Raw genomic sequence first — 20262 nt, 5'->3', positions numbered from 1 at the left:
ATGCAAGATGCGAAATGCTGCCTAGTCATGCATTAGTTCTTGTTTCTTTCTAAGCGCAATGTAAATGCGGTTTAGTTCTTTCATGCATTAGTTCACATTAGTGTATGCATGCGCAAAGAAGCTTCCCACAGGTTCATGTGATTAATATGTTACTTTTCCACTGCACAATGTTAGTATGTATTACGGGTGTGTTAATCCCAGCAGGTTTTCTTTTTGCAGAACCCTGCTCCATCAGATGGAAACTGAACCTTACTCCACTCATGCCTGGATCTGAAACCCGCTTATGCCCACTAAGGACTGAGAGGGAAATGGTACTTGTTCTGGTTAGTGTCGACCACAAAGCTTGTCTTTGAAGTACATGTTTTAAATGCACCCATTCTAGAGCGTGATAAAACTCTCACAAGCGCCTGACCCCGGCTCATGAATATCTCAAGTAAAGCCCTGTGTTCTCAGACTTAGTTTAAAAAGTTGCAAGTAGGTAGCATACTGGACACAGGAAAAAGAAGTAATGATGCCGTGTACAGGTAATACCTCCTCCACTGTGCTTGTACACTTGTTCAGAGTGTCTCAGATATGAGTATCCTACTTAGCTGATGCACTCTCAATAGGGTGCTGTCTTTTGTCCCCAGATCCTCACGACTCACAAGGATATACGCTACTTTACATCCACCATCACATAGAATCAGAGGCAAAACACAGGCCCTGCAGATTCTGCTGTGCAGGAAGCCCCCCCCCCTTCAGGAAGCAATAGATCAGCCCAAGGCCTAAGAATATCTTAGAGACATGGGTGTCTCAGGGGACCCTGCATTGTGCTGGGGGCTGGAGAATCATTATGCATTATGCCACTGCACGGCAACACTCATCTCCTGGAGGTTGTGCTGGAGGGGCACTGTCGTGCTGCTCCTCTCTTCCGGTCTCTGGGTCTTCTTTGGTTAGGGCTGTGGCTGGTAGGGTGTGGCATTTATACTGGTGATCCACAAAATGTCTGCCATGAGTTGGGAGTGTTGTGGAAGGTGCCACAGGAGGCGCTTGATAAACCTCAAGAGGAGCTGCCGCTCCTGCGATGTTGTGTAGGAACTGCTGTCAGGCCTTCTTGGGGTTCCCGCTATCTGACCTTCTCCTGGTGGGTGGGTGTTGGTTGGTCACCATCGCAGAGAGTGGAGTAGGCACATGCTGAGAAGCACAGGAGGTTAGGGTGCAAGGAGTAGCTCTAGGTGGTATCCTGCTAGTCAAGTTACCCAATGATGTGGGTTATGAGGGTTCCCTGGAGGGCGGGTGAGTCAGACAGACCAGGGTCGAGCATCTAACTACATTTTCTCCTGGTGGAGTCATTTATGTATCCATTCAACTTCCAATAAACCCTCTCCTAATCTACTGGCGTTGTCTGCATATTTGTACATGCCAACTTGCATCACAACACGCTAGATCCCGATAGCAACGCTGGCCTTGACAAGTCTCAGATTACCGACCGCACTCTCTCGCTGCTCAGAGTAGTGTTCTCACTGTCTCAGACTTACTATAAGCACAATAATGGAAGACCTGTCACAATACCAAGAGACTGGCAGTCACACACTACCGGCAGCACTCTCAAACCCCTCAGACTAGCACTCACACTTCTGGAAACCCTCTCACGCCTCTCACAGATTACCACGAGACACTCTGGACAGCACTCTCACACTCCTCACAAAGTAGCAGCACAGCATTAAAGCCCCCTTGAATGAATTGTGAGTTTGTGTATTTAGTATTGTTGATGGGCGAGTGAGTGGATGCAAGAATGAGTCAGGTGGATGAATAGATGCATACGTATGAGTGACTGAGTGTATGGAGCCTTAGTGATTAAGTACATAGATGGACGGATGAGTGTCTTGATGGGTGGAAGCTGCAGTGAAAGCCAAATCTAATGCCTTAGCCAATGCTTCTTTTTCATTGGTTTCCCAATTAGGAATGCAGTCACTTTCACTAGTCAAGTTGCAAACGCTGCCAGTTAACCTGTTGGCATGACCAGGTCTCACTGTACGTGCCGAACACTGGCATCCCATTTGAAGACTCTCCCAGCTCATGCTGCAGTCTGAAACCCAAGATTCAGACACTCAAGACTAAGGCAAGCGACTCATGCCGTGCACGACACTTTCAACAGGCCCAGACTTATGTTTTTTAGCTAACGGCACTATGCCTTCATGGGCTTGTAGTTTTGGTTTGACCATCCCAGTGCAGCACGCAAAGCGCGGTTCAGGAACGACCGAGAACGGGACAAAGGTGTCACAGAGAGCACGGATTAAGCAGGCATTCCCGGCCTGGACGCAGACTCAACGGGCCCTGCTGCAGCCACTCCCGCTTGTTGATGTAGGCACTACCTGTACAGACCCTAACACTCCCAGATATAGGCACATACAGTACAGGCTCAAACATTCTTAGGGCACCCCAGTATAGCTGCCGATTATCCCAGGTAAACTCTGGATATTATCAGCTCTGTTGCTGGAAGGCCTGCTTTACAGGCGGACAATTCAGTTCTGCTGCGCTTGCTACAGACACTGGGTCAGATTTACAAGCCCCTTGTGTCACTTTTACGTCACTTTTCCCATGTTAAAAGCAGGGCTGGACTGGCTGTAGTGGGCACCGGGCATTTCCCGGTAGCCCGCCAGGTTGGGGTCTGTTTTTTTACAGGGCTGCTCTTGCAGCATAGCTGCAATATAGTCCCGTAACATAATCGGCCAAAACCGACCCTGGAAAACAGGTCAACCGCACCCCCTAACCCCCGAGCACCTTGCCAGGACCGGTTTTAGTTCCCAGTCCGGCCCGGGTTAAAAGTGACGCAAAAGTGGCGCAAGGGGCTTGTAAATCTGCGCGACTGTGTGCTCTGCTGCGTCAGGCTTGAAACATTCAAAGTTCACTGTAAACAAACACTCCCTTATCAGCCAATGACACTCCCAATTCAGCGCTGGGCATGTGCAAGTAGCCAGTGAAAGTGGGAGTATCTGTAAGGAAAGAGGAACCGACCTTGCCACTTCACAAACTGTTCTATGAGAGACGAAACTTAACTGTGCACCGTCCGCAGGTGGAACATGGCTGCGTCCAACCAGCTCCGGAGCCTGAGGGAGGAGGCCACCTGCTCCATCTGCCTGGAATATTTCACAGACCCGTGTTTGTGGAGTGTGGACACACCTTCTGTCTGTCCTGTATCAGTCAGTACTGGGAGGGGCTGCAGACAGACTTCCCCTGCCCTCAGTGCAGAGATCTCACTCAGAACAAAACCTTCCGGCCTAACAGGCACCTGGCCAACATGATAGAAACCCTGAAACAACTTCAGATACCGAGTGCGACCCCGCAGGAGGCTAAACTGTGCCAAGAACACGAAGAGAAACTGAAACTGTTCTGTGAAGATGACCAGGAGCCCATCTGTGTGGTGTGCAGCATGTCACGTGATCACATGGCTCACAAGATGCTTCCAATTGGAGAGGCTGCCCAGGAGTACAAGGTATGTGTGCAGGTCAGCTGAATCGGGGATGGCAGGGGAGCGAGAGGGCTCACACTGCTACCAAGTACAGAGTCTGTTAGGATTCGATTCAGACGTGCAAGGCTCATTTAAATATAGATATATATATATATTTTATATTTTGAATGTTGACAGAGTGCGTAAAAATGAAATGCGCTGACAAACTCTGCCTGATATAGATCCTTCCTAATGTTGCCCTATGCCAGTAATATTCCAACGGTGGGCTGTCTCTTTGCTTTTGGGTTATTCTTTTGCTATGCGCCCAGAGTTGGACTGGGACAGAAAAAAGGCCCGTCCGTCAAAATGAAAGTGGCTGCGAATAGCGAATCAGAAGGCTCAGAAATAGGCCCAGGTTTGCAAATTGGGGTGGTTTTGAACCTGAAACGCTGTATAGCTGTTTTAGGGTATTGGAGGCTACTTACATTTGTGCTTGTTGCAGGCAACGTTTGTGGTAATATCTGGGAAATCAAAAGTAAAAACCAGCCCACCAGACCCTAAAACAGGCCCACAAACACCCACAAATAGAGGGGCCACACACTGAATGGTCAGACCAGCCCACGTGACACTGCATGATTGCCCTATAGGCCAGGCCGTCCCTTGGTGCCCCATCCTCACGTGAAATGTTGGGTTTGACATGCTTTACACTGCAAGTGTAGTGTCATTCATTTAAAAGCCCTACTGTCAATGGCAGATTCTCCTAACTAGTTGGCTAAGGAGTGTCCTGATTTTGTTAAAAACAAGGATGCAAGTATTAAGCAGTCTTATTTCTCAGTGGTTATTTTACGCAGCATTTTAAAGCACTACATGTCCCATAATCCTGCGCCCCAGGTAGGAAATGACAGAGGAGACAATCAACCTTTGAGCACTATTGTGGGCAGTCCTGTTTTCTTGATGCACAAATAAAGGGTATAGCCAGATACAATAGCGCAGCCAACTTAGCGGACAGCGACTTAGATAATCATAGTCATGCCAGGATTCCATCCAGTGTCAAACTAGGTGAACATCCCAATAGTGGAGCCTAGGCTTGGGCGACTCATGCGCCTTATTTCGTTCAATAACCTGCACCCCAGCAGACACTCTTCTTCCTTGATTAAGTGGGTGTGCGGCATATAGCGTGGACTCAATGGCTTGATTTAATGACACTGGGTGGAGAGTCTGTAATGTCTTATTTTAGACCCAGATGAGAATGGGTCATTAACGTTCCGTTGACCAACGTGGTTTCAGCTGCATAGTGTTTGATACCAGGGGCATAGATTAGCATTTTCTGTGAATCTGTCTGACTTTAGCAGAGAGCTGCTTCTGCCCAACTTTTCATATCTGGGATCTCAAACATTCATGGGAGCGCCGCAAAAAGGTAGAGAAATTACTCAAAGTTGGGCCGGTTGAGGTCACCAGTGGGGTTTCCCAAGAAAAGGCAACTAATTAGATTACCAGTCTTTATTCTGCAGGACAAATCCAGGTGGACCGTCAAAGAACATAAGAATTTGTTTTAATTTATTTGCATCCCTCAGCAAAACATAAAGCCCCCACAGGAATATAATTCAGATGCCCCCGTAGCAGCCAGTGCTTGCCGCAGGATATTGTTCTCACTAAGCAGGGTGTCGATTCTGGCATTTTGTTGAATCGTCCCATCTCTAGTAGGTGCTATTCGCATTACAACTCTCTCAAGAGCTGGTTGTAGTGGGTCTCTCCAGGGCTGATTGGTCCTTGATTTGAAGCTTGGATAATCTCCTGCCGAAGCTGCTTCACTAGCTTGTGAATGTGCCCTCTAAAGAAAAATGCCAATGGAGTTAAAAATAGGTGGCGGAGGGGGGAGGAGCCTAGCGCGCATCCAAGATGGTCGCGTGAGCACAGGGCTCCCCGGACCCTCGCTGCTCCTCGGAACTTATCCTGACTTTATCCTGACTTGGTTGATGGAATCTGGAAGACGAATGTTGGCTGAACACTAAACTCCTTTCGGAAACCAAATCGGACCTGGGAATCCTGATCTATGGTGGTTTGAACTTTCGAGGCCCAACCGATGGCTGTGCCCGGTGCGAAGGTGAACTGTGGAGCCGGGGCGTAGTTGCACAACAACGGCGGCGGGGCTGTGCCAGTGGCCGTCCTATCACTTTCGGTTTCACTTTTGGATCTCTGAGGGGCTGGACAGTGGCATTGCTTGGTGCGGCTGGGCTTTCACTTGGCCTTCGCTTGCTGCCTTTGTCTCCGCCTGCTACCAGGGTGCCCATCGACTGTGGTCCCCTCGCTCCGCCACATTGCGGCCTCTGGTGCGGCCCGCGTCTGCTTGGCCTGTGCCCCTTCGACGCTTACTCGGTGGTCCCCTTCGGCGAGCGTGGTTCTCATGGGAGGCAAGGGAGACCCCGAGAGGCGTAAGACCAAGACATCCCTACGTGGGGGACCGGTCCAGACTAACAACATGGACCGCTACACTCAAGGTAAAGGGTCCCCCGGGACGGCCAGTGTCCCCCCGGATGATGCCAGTGGTGGCCCGTCCGTTTCTCCGGATCTGTCCCTGCAGGACATCATGGGCGCCATTACTGGCATCAGGGAGACCATCGCTACGCAGTACGAGGCCTTGGCCCGTAAAATCGACACGGTGGCCATTGATGTTACGCTAATTCGGGCGGATCTCTCTAAGACCAACGAGAGGGTTCAATCGCTGGATGTGCGGACGTCCTCCCTTGGTGCGGACGTGTCGGACCTGCAGACTACTCTCGGCGACCTCAAGTCGGCCAACGATCTGATGGCCCGGCGGCTGGAGGACTTCGAGGGACGGGCTCGACGCAATAACATCCGCGTCATAGGCGTTCCGGAGACCTCCGACAACCGCCCGGTTGATCTCATGGTTGAGGAGCTCATGCTCAAACAGCTTGCCCCCGCTGGCCTGAGTAAGTTCTTCGCCGTGGAGCGGGCCCATCGAGTTCCAGGTGGTCGGCCGCGACCGGGGGCCCCCCCGAGGCCTATTGTTGCGAAACTGTTTCATTACAGAGACCGAGATGCGATTCTGCAGGCCTCACGGGTCCATGGCCCGGTCCGATATGAGAACTCGTCCATTAACTTTTTCCCGGACTTCACCCAACTTGTCCAGAAACAGCGGATGGGCTTCCAGGGGGTGAAGCGTCGTCTCCGGGACCTGGGTTTCAAGTACTCTATGCTTTTTCCTGCTAGGCTCCGAGTGGAATATGAAGATCGGACTACCTTTTTTGACTCTCCTGCGACTGTGAGTGACTGGCTGGATTCGCTGCCGGACCGGGGTGACCGGCCTGGGCCCTCTGCCGGTGCCGAGGGTGGCGGGTCTCCTTCGGAGTGACTTTTGGTCCTTGACTTTGCCATTTTGTATTGTTCGGCTGGGTTCTACTTCTTTTGTGCATTTTGTTTCATTCTGATCTGTGTGGGGGGCGGGCGGGGACGGGTCCCTTTCCTCCTCCGGGGTCTTTTCGTAGAATGGGGTTTGTAGGGCGACAGGCACACTGCAAGTTGGGGTGGTTTTTTGGACCGCAGGGGTGCAGGGTGGGGGGAGTTGGATTCGGGGGGGGGTTGGCGGGTGGGTGGGGTTGTTTGGATTTGTGTTTTTTGTTCTCAAGGCGAGGTATTGGCTCTGGTTCAGTTTCGGGTGTTGCGCTATTTGCTAGGGGACCCTTGATCTACTGGAGGGGATGGGGGGGGACGGGTTGAGATTGATGTCTTGGAACGTCAACGGATTGGGGGACCGTATCAAACGGGGTGTTGTGCTGCAATATTTGCGTCGTCTGACTCCTGATGTGGTGTTCTTACAGGAGACGCATCTGGTTGGTAATGTTTGTCATGCCATGAACAGGGGGGGATACCGACTCGTGGCCCATTCTGGTTTCACCACTGGTTCTAGAGGGGTAGGCATTCTCCTACGATCTTCACTTCCGTTAGAGATCACCAGGGTAGCCCTAGACGATAGAGGGCGCTATGTGGCTCTGACTGGGAGGTGGGAGGGGCAGTCCCTTTCCTTGATCTCGGTCTATGTTCCCCCGGGCCTCCAGAACTCCACCTTCTCAGACTTGGGTCGTATGCTGCTTGAGCTTCCTGACAGTCTTTTGCTTATGGGTGGGGATTTTAATTCGGTTGTCTCGGGTGACCTGGATCGCCACCCGCCCAGGGCCCTCCCTGCTGCCCAGGCGTGGCTCGGCGGACTCTTGGAGACCTTCGGTCTGGTGGATTGTTGGAGGTTAATGCATCCGACACTGTGTCAGTACACGTTTCACTCTGGGGCCCATGGGAGTCTCTCCAGATTGGATTATTTTCTTATGCCCGCGGCCCAGACTGCCCGGATTCGAGAGGTTAAACACCTGGCCCGGGGTATCTCTGATCATTCCCCACTGTGGTTGCTTTTTGACACTGGGACGCGGTCTGCTGGGCGGATCGCTCCTATTAACCCTTGGTACCTGCGAGACCCCAAGATCCGTGATACCCTGGTTAAGTCGATTGATCAATATTTTCTTGAGAATGAGGGGTCGGTGTTGTCCTCAGTGTCCCTGTGGGAAGCTTTCAAAGCAGTGCTCCGCGGGCATGCCCTGTCCCAGATAGTGGATGCTAAGAGGGTTAAGAATGAGGCGGTGGTGACGCTGGAGACTGAAATATCGGGGCTGGAGGCGGCCTTGGAGGCGGGTGTCACTCCGGATGGGCTGCATGCCCTCAGCCTGAAGCAGTTTGAATATAAGTCTCTTGTTACTGACGCTGCCAAGACCATGTATAGGGAGCAGCAGGGTAGGTTGTATGATGCCGGGGACAAGGCGGGTAAACTGATTGCCTGGTTGGATAAGAAGGAGAGAGTGAATCGTGTGGTCCCGGAGCTTCGGGTTTCGGATGGAGTATGTGTGACTGAGCCTGGTGAGATTGTGGAGTGTTTTGCTGACCACCTCAGGGCAGTGTACTCCCCGGTGTCTGATAGAGATGAGGACGACTCTCGTCTTCTGCTGCGGGATATTGCCCTGCCCGGCTTATCCGTCGAGGACCGTGAGCTGATGGATGCCCCTTTGTCTGTCGAAGAGATTGCTACTGCGATTCGCTCCCTTCGCTCGGGCAAGGCTATGGGCCCCAACGGCCTGCCGATTGAACTATATAAATTACGCCCGGATAAAATCGCGCCTTTCCTCCGTCGTATGTTTCAGGAGTCGCTCGAGAGGGGTTCCCTTCCCGACGACCAGCGTCTGGCTACTATAGTGGTGATTCCCAAGGATGGTAAGCCGCGTGACCGCTGTGCCTCATATAGGCCTATTTCCCTACTAAATGCCGAACCCAAAATCCTTGCTAAGGTCCTCGCTAATCGCTTGCTGAGCGTTATATGTGACTTGATACATCCGGATCAATGCGGCTTCATCCCTCATCGTAATACCGCTCTCAACTTACGGCGTCTGCACGGCGTCCTCGCTAGGGCGGAGTACTTCTCTGAACCGGCCATATTGGTTTCCTTAGACGCCACGATGGCCTTTGATACCATTGAGTGGCCATTCCTTTGGGCCGTCTTGGCGAAGTTTGGCTTTGGGGAGGGATTTCTTAGCTGGGTGAAGCTTCTTTATGCTGGACCAATGGCTCAGGTTGTTGTCAATGGGCGGGTTTCTCGGCCTTTCGCTCTCGGGAGGGGTACTAGGCAGGGGTGCCCGTTGTCCCCTCTGCTCTTTGCTCTCGCCTTGGAACCGCTCGCTGCCTGGCTCCGTTGGGAGCCCTCGATCAGGGGGATCCGGTGGGCCCCGGGCTTCGAGGATCGGGTCTCGTTGTACGCGGATGATATTCTCTTGTACCTCACCTCGCCGCGGAAGTCGCTCAATGTTCTTTTTGATGTCCTTACTTCCTTCGGGAGAAATTCGGGTCTGATAATTAACTGGTCCAAATCTTGCGTGTATCCTATCTCTGGTGGCCTTCCTCTCTTGCCGCCTCGGCTTCTGCTCCAAATATCTCAATCCGGCTTTAAATACCTGGGGGTGTACGTTTCGTTGGATCCGGCGGTCCGCTATGAGCAGAATCTCCTGTCTCCACTCCGGCGTTTGAGGGTGGATACGGCTCGGTGGTGTAAGTTGCCCTTGTCTCCACTTGGTCGCGCGGCACTGTTTAAAATGATGTCCCTTCCCAGATTTCTTTATGCACTCCAGAACTCCTTCGATGTCATTCCGGCGGCCTACTTTAGGGAAGTGGAGAGTTTGCAGAGGAGACTGGTTTGGGACGGGCGAGCGCGTATCGCTTTGGCAAAGCTGACTCTTCCCTGGTATGACGGGGGCATCGCGCTTCCTGATATTAGACGGTACTATTGGGCCTCCCAGCTGTCTGCCATTAACCATGCTACGTACGCTCCTGGTTTGAACCCGGCATATGAGATGGATAAATTCCTGCTTCCCGGCGGTAACTATAACAGAGCGCTTTACTCTCGATCTGCTGGTAGGACCCTCACGGGCCCTACTAGGATTGCGGTACGTGTGTGGAAGGCGGCGAACGTAGCGATGGGCTGGAGTGAGCGTTTAACGTGTGCTACTCCTTTATTCGCCTCAGAACGCTTGGGAAGCCTCTGGACAACGAAAGGCTTCGAGCACTGGGACACGATCGGCATCAGCAGAGTGGGGGACCTATGGGTTAAAGGTGCGGTTAAATCCTTCGCGGCGCTCCAGAGCGAGCACGAGCTTAGTGAAAGAGAGTTCTTCCGTTATGCCCAGGTTCGGCATGCCCTGCTCTCGGTCTTTGGGGAGGGGACCACGGTCCCTGCTTCTTCGCCTCTCGAGGACCGCATACTCGACGGTCACGTCCCCGACAGTACTATCTCTCTGATTTACAAAAAACTGATAAATAATCGGGCTGACCTCTTGGTGCGTCTTCGGGAGGCATGGACGGAGATGGGGTGGAGTTGGACGACGAGGACTGGCAGACTGCACTGTCATCCCCTAAGGAGGTGGCCATCCCGGCCCGTCTCCGTCTGGTCCAGCTTAAGATTCTCCATCGTGTTTATGTGACGGGCCCACGCTTGGTCTCGATGGGGTTTTCTGACGACGGGCTCTGTAAGCGTGGCTGCGGGCTCAGTGCCACCTTTCTCCACATCCTATGGGAGTGCCGCGAGGTGGCGGAATATTGGCGCCAGGTGCATGATGTTATGAGACGAGTCACTGGGGTCGCTCTGCTGCCGGAGGTGCGTCGCTGCGTTCTGAATGTATGGGAGCCCAATGACTATAATGCGGCCCAGGCTCGGTGGGCGGCCTTGGGGAACATGATCGCAAAGAGAGATATAGCGCAGCTTTGGGGTTCCCAACGGCCTCCCACCGTGTCCGTATGGAAGGAGAACATGGACTGGTGCATGTTCATGGAGAAAACTGTGTATGTGGCTCGTGGTAAACCGGGGGCATGGGGTAGAATCTGGGGGCAGTGGAATGTGTATCGCGGGTCTATCTGTGCTCCCCCCCTGGTGGATACGTCTGAGGTTGCCTCGTCCCCCTGATCCTTGAGGGTTCCTTGCTTATCTCGTACATCTGAGTACAGATTTGGTACTCCCGTGGCCCCCCCCTCCCTCTCAGGCCTCCTTTTATTGACCGCCCTCGGGTGGTCGGGTGTGGAGTCCCCCGGCTGTGGTTCGACGCCCATTTCATGTCGTTTCGCCTTGCTTTTTGTTTTTCTTTATTTTTGTTGTTATTTATGTTAAAAGTGTGTATCCTGACTTCCCTTATGTGCAGTCTGATCTTCCGTAATATAGCGGAGCCCCTGTGGGCCAGTCATTGTTTTTGAACTGCTTGATCACTTTAACTACTAGCGGCCGGCCCTGGCGGTTGTAGGCCCGTGCTTGTAACCTTTTCTCTGCACAATAAAAATTTTTCAACAAAAAAAAAAAAAAAAAAATAGGTGGCGGAAAAGAACCTCCTGAGGGAACTGCCTCAAATAATCACACACTGGAAGACAGAGGAATCCACTCCAGTCTGAATGGACAAGGCAAAATAGTAGATGGAAGGAGAAAAACTGAGAAGGAAAAAACTGGTTGGCAAGAATGCAAAACTTCATAGCTTTAGAACAGAGAAGTTACAATTCTATTAAGGACTCTGAGGCGAGGATAATGCATTTCTTTCTTCACCTTATTACACATGCAAAAAGAAAAATTGATGGACAGAATGCAGAACAATGTCATACATTCACCCCAGTACAGAGATCTCGTCCAAAATCTAATGGTTTTTGGCTCCCCATGTCATTCTAGTTTGAACCCAGCCATATGCATATCAGTCTTGACCCGGCACCCAGTGGGAACAGTCCAGCCCAAACTGCCAGGCCAGGTCCTCCGTGGAATGGAAACAAGCATCCTAGGATCAGTTTTGGGGTTTCACCCCTCATCAGCCAGGATAGCTTGACTCCAGGGGCATGATGAGAATGGGACCCACGTCTGGGCATACACGTCCCACTCGGGGTGACAAATGCAAAAAGAACAATAGATGGACAGAATGCAAAACAATGTCATACATTCACACCAGTACAGAGATCTGGGCCTAAATCCAATGTTTTTTGCCTCCCTATGTCATTCCAGTTTGAACCCAGCTAAATGCAAATCAGTCTTGACCCTGCGCCCAATGGGAACAGTCCACCCAAACTGCCAGCCCAGGTCCTTACTGGACTGGAAACAAAAGTATCCTAGGACCGGTTTTGGGGCGCCACCCCTCATAAGCCAGGCTAGCTTGAATCCAGTGGCACAGTGAACCCGGGACCCAAGTCTGGGCATACCCAGAGCACTTAGGGCGAGAAGGCAAAAGACACACAGATGATGGACGGAATGCAGAGCAAATCAAACATTCTTCCCCAGTAAATAGATCTGGGTTAAATCTATTGTTCTTTTGCTCCCCATGCCACCCCAGTTTGGACACAGCCATATGCATCAGCCAGGCTAGCTTGAATCCAGTGGCACAGTGAGCCCGGGACCCACGTCTAGGCATACACCTCGCACTTAGGGCGAGAAATTTCAATGAATTTTTAAGTTTTTTAAAATTCTATTTCCTAACTATAGCGTCCCAGTAACTTTGTTTTTTTCAGTTAAATTCTAAGGTTTTTTAAATGCTAATTGTTAACTATAACGGTCCAGTATCCTTTGGGTTTTTCCAGATTCTAAGATTTTTTTAAATTCTATTCCTAAATTGTAATGCCCATTTTTTTGTAGGTGAACCTCTTAAAATGTTCGTACTTTCATTCTATAATTAGATATAATCATGTTTTGATTTCATATGTGTTTATCAGAAAATACATTAATAACTGGTTTTATTTTTAACAATTTTGTAAGTCGCCAAACAATATTGCATTTACAGTGGAGATTCTGTCATCAGTAAATGTATTTCACATACTGAAAAATACACTTAAAGACATTTTTTAAATAAAGTAACTCTAAATATTTAGTAGAATATTGCTTTAACTTTTCTATGATCAATTTAGAAGAAAGCCACCTAATAAAAGAAACCTTTGAAAAACTGATGTCGCTTTTCCCTCACTCTGTCTTGGTGTACTATAATATATGGCAAAGACAGAAATGGAATTGTTGTCCAATCAAATCTGTCCACAGATTGACAAAGCCATATAACAAGGTTATAAAGCTTGTTTCTGCATTCCTCAGAGACCATTGCATGGGCTGTATCTATAACAACAACCTGCGCTTTGACATGCATGGAATTTAGAGGAAAGGAAGGAGTGCACTTTACAGATGAAGGCAACTCTGTATCCGATCTGATGTGTAGCTGCCATATACACGTAACCAACACAACGGCTCTGGTCAGAGCTACCCTAATATCTGAAATATAGTGAAGTTTTTTTCTAAAGGTTTTTCTTTAGTTTTTGACAATCTTCACGACGACGTCTCGATCCCCGCGGATATGCCCCAGAAACGGAAAACAAAAGCAGACATTCAATGATCATCAAAACATCCAAAAATAATATGTAAAAAAAACCTTCTGAACATTACACTACACATATTACTACATACATACTTCTTTCAAAGAATGTTTAAACTCATATTTTTGTACTAAGTTTCTTTAAAAATCATCTTTCAGACCTATTTTCCGTTTTCATGGTTATTTGGGACGTCACGATGACGTCGCTAACCGCGACAATCGCGCCTTTTCCACAAAATAAAAACAGATATATGCACAAACATTACAGTATTTTACACACTAGAGGTTTATTATTGTACACTTCAAACTCATGTTTTTCTAGTGTATTTCTAGAACAGTAATACTCAAAGTACGGCCCGGGGGCCGCATGCAGCCCTCCTGACCTTTACATGCAGCCCTCTGGGTAGCAGCAGCACTAGGCTGCGGTCTACTCAATTTAGCACTAAGATTAGAAACAAATTAAATATACAGCAAGCCCTTGTTTACAGGTTATTTAGGGAAAGGAACTAACTATGCCTGTAACTTTAGGAACACCGTCATTTTTAAAGACAGCATACGTGTAAAAATACAAGTGTCTTTTCAAAATTCAAAGAATGTATTTCATTACCTGTAGAACCATTTAACCCTAGTAAATCAAATTATAGCAGCACATTCAGAAGTATTTTTTTTAAGTGATGGTTTTAGAAACATTTATGCTTCACAACTCCCCCCCCACACCTGACAACAATGTCATTAGTGATTATATCCAAGCACAGGAGATGATTTTGTACAGCACGTATCCTGAAGTCATGTATTTAGAAGCCCTCTTATATGTAATTATGAAGAAAAAGGATAAATAAAACAATTGCCCAGAGTCACACAATTTGGTCAAGTGGAGAAGCCGGGATTCATCCCAGATTTTCTGGTTTCACAATGTGCAATTGAGTCTAGCCACTAGATATACATGCTTCGCTTCCCCTACACCCACTTTACACCCCACCTTCCCTGCTGGCATCAGTGCAGCCCTTGGTCAAACCAAAGGCCAAGCTTTGCGGATCCCGGGAAAATGTTTTTGAGTACCCATGTTCTAGAACAACCATCTCTAAAACCTGTTTTCCATTTTCACGATGAGACCAGAGTTTGCGAGGTCGTTGGTCATCGTGATCCCCGTGGTTACGTCACAAAAGCGTAAAGCGAAATCAGGAATTCAATAGCCATCACCACATGAAAAAATTATAACTATATATTTAATTCTAACCATGACAGTATATAACTCACTATACAAATAACTCTATAAAAACATTTATCAGTATCTCTATAACAGTGAATGCTAATGATTCATTCATATGTTTTTATATATTTTCACCAATATCCGGACGACGTTGATAGTCGCGACGTCCCCGCGATGGTACACTGGGGGGCCGCGCTGGCGGTCGCAGCGTCATTCGAAATATCGTTCGCATTTTAAAAATCTATTTTGGACATATAACTTCTGTCACTAACACCTCCATTTCTCAACCATGGAATAAGAGTATCTCCACCCTGACCCCTGATGACCCTATCACACAGATTTTCAGCCCCGGGAACCATTCTATGCACTGCAGATGGTTCTGGTGCACCAGATTCCCTGTGCTACGGCGCAGAATGCTCAAAAGATATCCACAAAACTATCAGTAGTGGTTGCATTTTTACAGGGCCGGGGTGCCCACAGGACTAGAGGCTCAGAACCTTGCTATAGCAAAGGTAGATTTGGAGACAGGGAACCTGTGGTTCAAATGCACATCTCTCTACATCGCTTGATGGATATTGATTCAGTGAATTGTTCTGGATTCAGAGCTGTTCTGGAGTCAGAGCTGTTCCACCACCTACCTCCCCATCTCCCTGGCCAGGTGTAGAAGCCATGGTAATTCCTAAGGCCTTTGAGAGTGACTGGAAGGGACACACTCATGTATCCTTGCAGGAAGGAGGAGGTCAGGGATGTAGCAGGCTCACCAAATGAAGCTATAGTCAATAACTTCTATACAACAAGCATCTGCAATGCAATAGGGCTCGCATTTACACAAATTCGAGCTATTGGCAATGTAAGTGACAATGCCTTTTATTTATATTTTGGTTTTTAAAACATAAATAAAACATTTACAATGCCAATAGCATAAACTCTCACAAATGCGAGGCCTATTTCATTGCAAATGCTTGTTTAAAAGTGTGTGTGTGTGGGGGGAGGGTTGCAAACAGAAGGTAGCAGAAGGAACACAGAAAGGAAGGGTGTGGGGAAGCAAAACTGTGGGAAGCAAAAATGATGGAACGGTCGGGGAAGGGGCACCGAGGGCATAGGGAGGCAAACGATAGACAGCAATGTGAGGGGCAGGGGGAAAAAAGCAAATGTTCGAGAGCAGCATTAAGCTGGAGATGAAAGCATCCCCTTTACAGGTAATCTGAGCCAAGGAGCAAAGCGCAGCGAGCTGCCACTTTGGAACTGGAGAACTGCTCAGTAAAGCACTCCAATACCTTCTGGTCGGGTTCGCACTTGCGGTTGCTGGAGAGTGTGTCCAAAGAGAAATTTGCAGCCAAAGACTATCTTGCTTTTTTGGATCCATCTCACATAGGATAAAATTGAGAGAAGAGGGTAAGAGCCCTTTGTTGAAGTCATGGTTTTTAGAAAGTGAGCGGAGGAGCAAACATAAAGCATATTCATGTTTAACATAGATGTTCGTTCAGAAAATAAAGATGCCAGATCTAGCGGAAATTACATCACGCATCTTTGACATCCCTAAAGGCATCCCTGAGTTGCCCCCTTCTGTCTCCTATGGCCCCTGCAAAGCGCCCCGTTTGCTACGAGGTAAACATACCAGTGGTCACAACTGCGCATGAGAGACCCTCCTGCAGTAAGAGAAACTTATTAAAGAAAATAGTGGTTACAGACTAAGGAAGACGTACCATGTAACAACTGAAGTAAAAGGGCCAGTCCTCATGGGCGGTACAAATGAAGACAAGGTGGTACTAAAGAGGGGCTAACAAGCCTAATAACGAATCAGGAGCCAGCCTTTAAGAAGGACAATGACACAGCCGATGAAAAATACAGCATTGCTTGCAGAGCAGCGCATGCGCTGCCTAGGCTTGACCTAAACAGTGATGTATTGCTTGAATAATGCAGCCTGAGTAATTACCAGTGGCTGAGATTGATTCAAGCATTCCGCCCATCGCTTTTTTCTATACCTTAGCGTGTCGCCCTAAGTGGAACAGGTATGCCCAGACGTGGGTCCCGTGCACACTGAAACCAAGCAATACCTGGCTGATGAGCCATAACTAGGGGAAAGCCGGTCCTGGGCTGCTTGTGTTTCAGTTCAGGGAGGGCCTGGCCTGGCTGTTCAGGCTGGGCTGTTCCCATTGGATCAGGGTCAAGTCTGATTTGCATATGGCTGGGCTCTGAACTGAGGTGGCATGTTGTGCAAAATAACGATGGACTAGAAAGTGGCCCCAAAAATTTACTAGTGGCTGAAATTAATTCAAGCATTTCATGCATCATTTTGTATATACTTTAGGCTCGACTTTGTATGCCACATCTCGCCTCCACAGCAAACTCCATCCTTGGTTGGTCAAAAATCCTGGAACATAGTAATGCTCGAAATAGCTAGAACCTATATTGAGAACTAATCAACTCTCATGTAACTTTCGAAGTCTGTGATGCTCCTCCAACCACAAAACCACAAAATGCTCGGACACTGAATGATCAACTGATTCAGTGGCCATCGACAACTAGTGCCTCTCCTGTGTACAATGTTTATTGGGTTCCAGACCGTAGACTACATCTCATAGAGCTGCAGATGAAGGTAGAAAGTGGGAGAAGTGGGGTTACTGTGGCAGCTCTTGCAGCTGCAAAGGAATGATGGATGACCTGACACCCCACCAAAGAAACAACTGTTAGTGGAAGCGGCAGGGAAAGTAATGAAGAAAACCAGGTGCCCAGGTCAGCAGAGACTTCGACAGCCTCCCCGAAACCCTTCCACCATTGAGGATCACCACACACTGGTGTGGATAACGAAGAATCAAGCACTCTGTCCCTCAGATGAGCAAAGAGGCCTCTCACTCGCCCTGCAAGTGCACCGTCTTCACATGTCCAAACACATGGAAGCAAAAGACCCTGGTTAAGGAAGACTGCAGATGAGCAAAGAGACCTCTCACTCGCCCTGCAGGTGCACCTTTTTCACATGTCGCAAACATATGGAAGCAAAAGATCCTGGTTAAGGAAGACTGCAGATGAGCAAAGAGGCCTCTCACTCACCCTGCAGGTGCACCTTCTTAACATGTCCAAATACATGGAAGCAAAAGACCCTGGTTAAGGAAGACTGCAGATGAGCAAAGAGGCCTCTCACTTGCCCTGCAGGTGCACCTTCTTCACATGTCCAAACATATGGAAGCAAAAGACCCTGGTTAAGGAAGACTGCAGATGAGCAAAGAGGCCTCTCACTCACCGTGCAGGTGCACCTTCTTCACATGTCCAAACACATGGAAGCAAAAGACCCTGGTTAAGGAAGACTGCAGATGAGCAAAGAGGCCTCTCACTTGCCCTGCAGGTGCACCTTCTTCACATGTCCAAACACATGGAAGCAAAAGACCCTGGTTAAGGAAGACTGCAGATGAGCAAATAGGCCTCTCACTCACCCTGCAGGTGCACGTTGTTCACATGTCCAAACACATGGAAGCAAAAGACCCTGGTTAAGGAAGACTGCAGATGAGCACAGAGGCCTCTCACTCGCACTGCAGGTGCACCTTCTTAACATGTCCAAACACATGGAAGCAAAAGACCCTGGTTAAGGAAGACTGCAGATGAGCACAGAGGCCTCTCACTCGCACTGCAGGTGCACCTTCTTAACATGTCCAAACATATGAAAGCAAAAGACCCTGGTTAAGGAAGACTGCAGATGAGCAAAGAGGCCTCTCACTCGCCCTGCAGGTGCACCGTCTTCACATGTCCCAAACACATGGAAGCAAAAGACCCTGGTTAAGGAAGACTGCAGATGAGCAAAGAGGCCTCTCACTCGCCCTGCAGGTGCACCGTCTTCACATGTCCCAAACATATGGAAGCAAAAGACCCTGGTTAAGGAAGACTGCAGATGAGCAAAGAGGCCTCTCACTCGCACTGCAGGTGCACCTTCTTCACATGTCCAAACACATGGAAGCAAACGACCCTGGTTAAGGAAGACTGCAGATGAGCAAAGAGGCCTCTCACTCGCCCTGCAGGTGCACCTTCTTCACATGTCCAAACGCATGGAAGCAAAAGACCCTGGTTAAGGAAGACTGCAGATGAGCAAAGAGGCCTCTCACTCGCCCTGCAGGTGCACCTTCTTCACATGTCCAAACACATGGAAGCAAAAGACCCTGGTTAAGGAAGACTGCAGATGAGCAAAGAGGCCTCTCACGCGCCATGCAGGTGCACCTTCTGAACATGTCCAAACACATGGAAGCAAAAGACCCTGGTTAAGGAAGACTGCAGATGAGCAAAGAGGCCTCTCACTCGCCCTGCAGGTGCACCTTCTTAACATGTCCAAACACATGGAAGCAAAAGACCCTGGTTAAGGAAGACTGCAGATTAGCAAAGAGGCCTCTCACTCGCCCTGCAGGTGCACCGTCTTCACATGTCCAAACACATGGAAGTAAAAGACCCTGGTTAAGGAAGACTGCAGATGAGCAAAGAGGCCTCTCACTCACCCTGCAGGTGCACCTTCTTAACATGTCCAAACACATGGAAGCAAAAGACCCTGGTTAAGGAAGACTGCAGATGAGCAAAGAGGCCTCTCACTCGCCCTGCAGGTGCACCTTCTTCACATGTCCAAACACATGGAAGTAAAAGACCCTGGTTAAGGAAGACTGCAGATGAGCAAAGAGGCCTCTCACTGGCCTTGCAGGTGCACCTTCTTCACATGTCCAAACACATGGAAGCAAAAGACCCTGGTTAAGGAAGACTGCAGATGAGCAAAGAGGCCTCTCACTCGCCCTGCAGGTGCACCGTCTTCACATGTCCCAAACATATGGAAGCAAAAGACCCTGGTTAAGGAAGACTGCAGATGAGCAAAGAGGCCTCTCACTCGCACTGCAGGTGCACCTTCTTCACATGTCCAAACACATGGAAGCAAACGACCCTGGTTAAGGAAGACTGCAGATGAGCAAAGAGGCCTCTCACTCGCCCTGCAGGTGTACCTTCTTCACATGTCCAAACGCATGGAAGCAAAAGACCCTGGTTAAGGAAGACTGCAGATGAGCAAAGAGGCCTCTCACTCGCCCTGCAGGTGCACCTTCTTCACATGTCCAAACACATGGAAGCAAAAGACCCTGGTTAAGGAAGACTGCAGATGAGCAAAGAGGCCTCTCACGCGCCATGCAGGTGCACCTTCTGAACATGTCCAAACACATGGAAGCAAAAGACCCTGGTTAAGGAAGACTGCAGATGAGCAAAGAGGCCTCTCACTCGCCCTGCAGGTGCACCTTCTTAACATGTCCAAACACATGGAAGCAAAAGACCCTGGTTAAGGAAGACTGCAGATTAGCAAAGAGGCCTCTCACTCGCCCTGCAGGTGCACCGTCTTCACATGTCCAAACACATGGAAGTAAAAGACCCTGGTTAAGGAAGACTGCAGATGAGCAAAGAGGCCTCTCACTCACCCTGCAGGTGCACCTTCTTAACATGTCCAAATACATGGAAGCAAAAGACCCTGGTTAAGGAAGACTGCAGATGAGCAAAGAGGCCTCTCACTCGCCCTGCAGGTGCACCTTCTTCACATGTCCAAACACATGGAAGTAAAAGACCCTGGTTAAGGAAGACTGCAGATGAGCAAAGAGGCCTCTCACTGGCCTTGCAGGTACACCTTCTTCACATGTCCAAACACATGGAAGCAAAAGACCCTGGTTAAGGAAGACTGCAGATGAGCAAAG

The 20262-nt window shown here is 49.2% G+C and overlaps 1 pseudogene across 1 annotated transcript in view; it reads left to right on the top strand.

Moving 5' to 3' along the window:
- The first annotated feature begins 3062 nt into the window (after nt 1-3062).
- The window catches only part of LOC146869465 (E3 ubiquitin-protein ligase TRIM39-like), a 253821-nt pseudogene continuing 236621 nt past the window's right edge, over nt 3063-20262 (top strand). Inside the window, exon 1 of the transcript XR_014959819.1 lies at nt 3063-3475. The product of XR_014959819.1 is annotated as an E3 ubiquitin-protein ligase TRIM39-like (transcript). The remainder of the gene's footprint in view (nt 3476-20262) is intronic.

Source organism: Triturus cristatus, chromosome 1_1 (assembly GCF_964204655.1).
Source record: "Triturus cristatus chromosome 1_1, aTriCri1.1, whole genome shotgun sequence".
Classification (NCBI taxonomy): Eukaryota; Metazoa; Chordata; class Amphibia; order Caudata; family Salamandridae; genus Triturus; species Triturus cristatus.
This window is presented reverse-complemented; position numbering and strand designations above follow the sequence as displayed.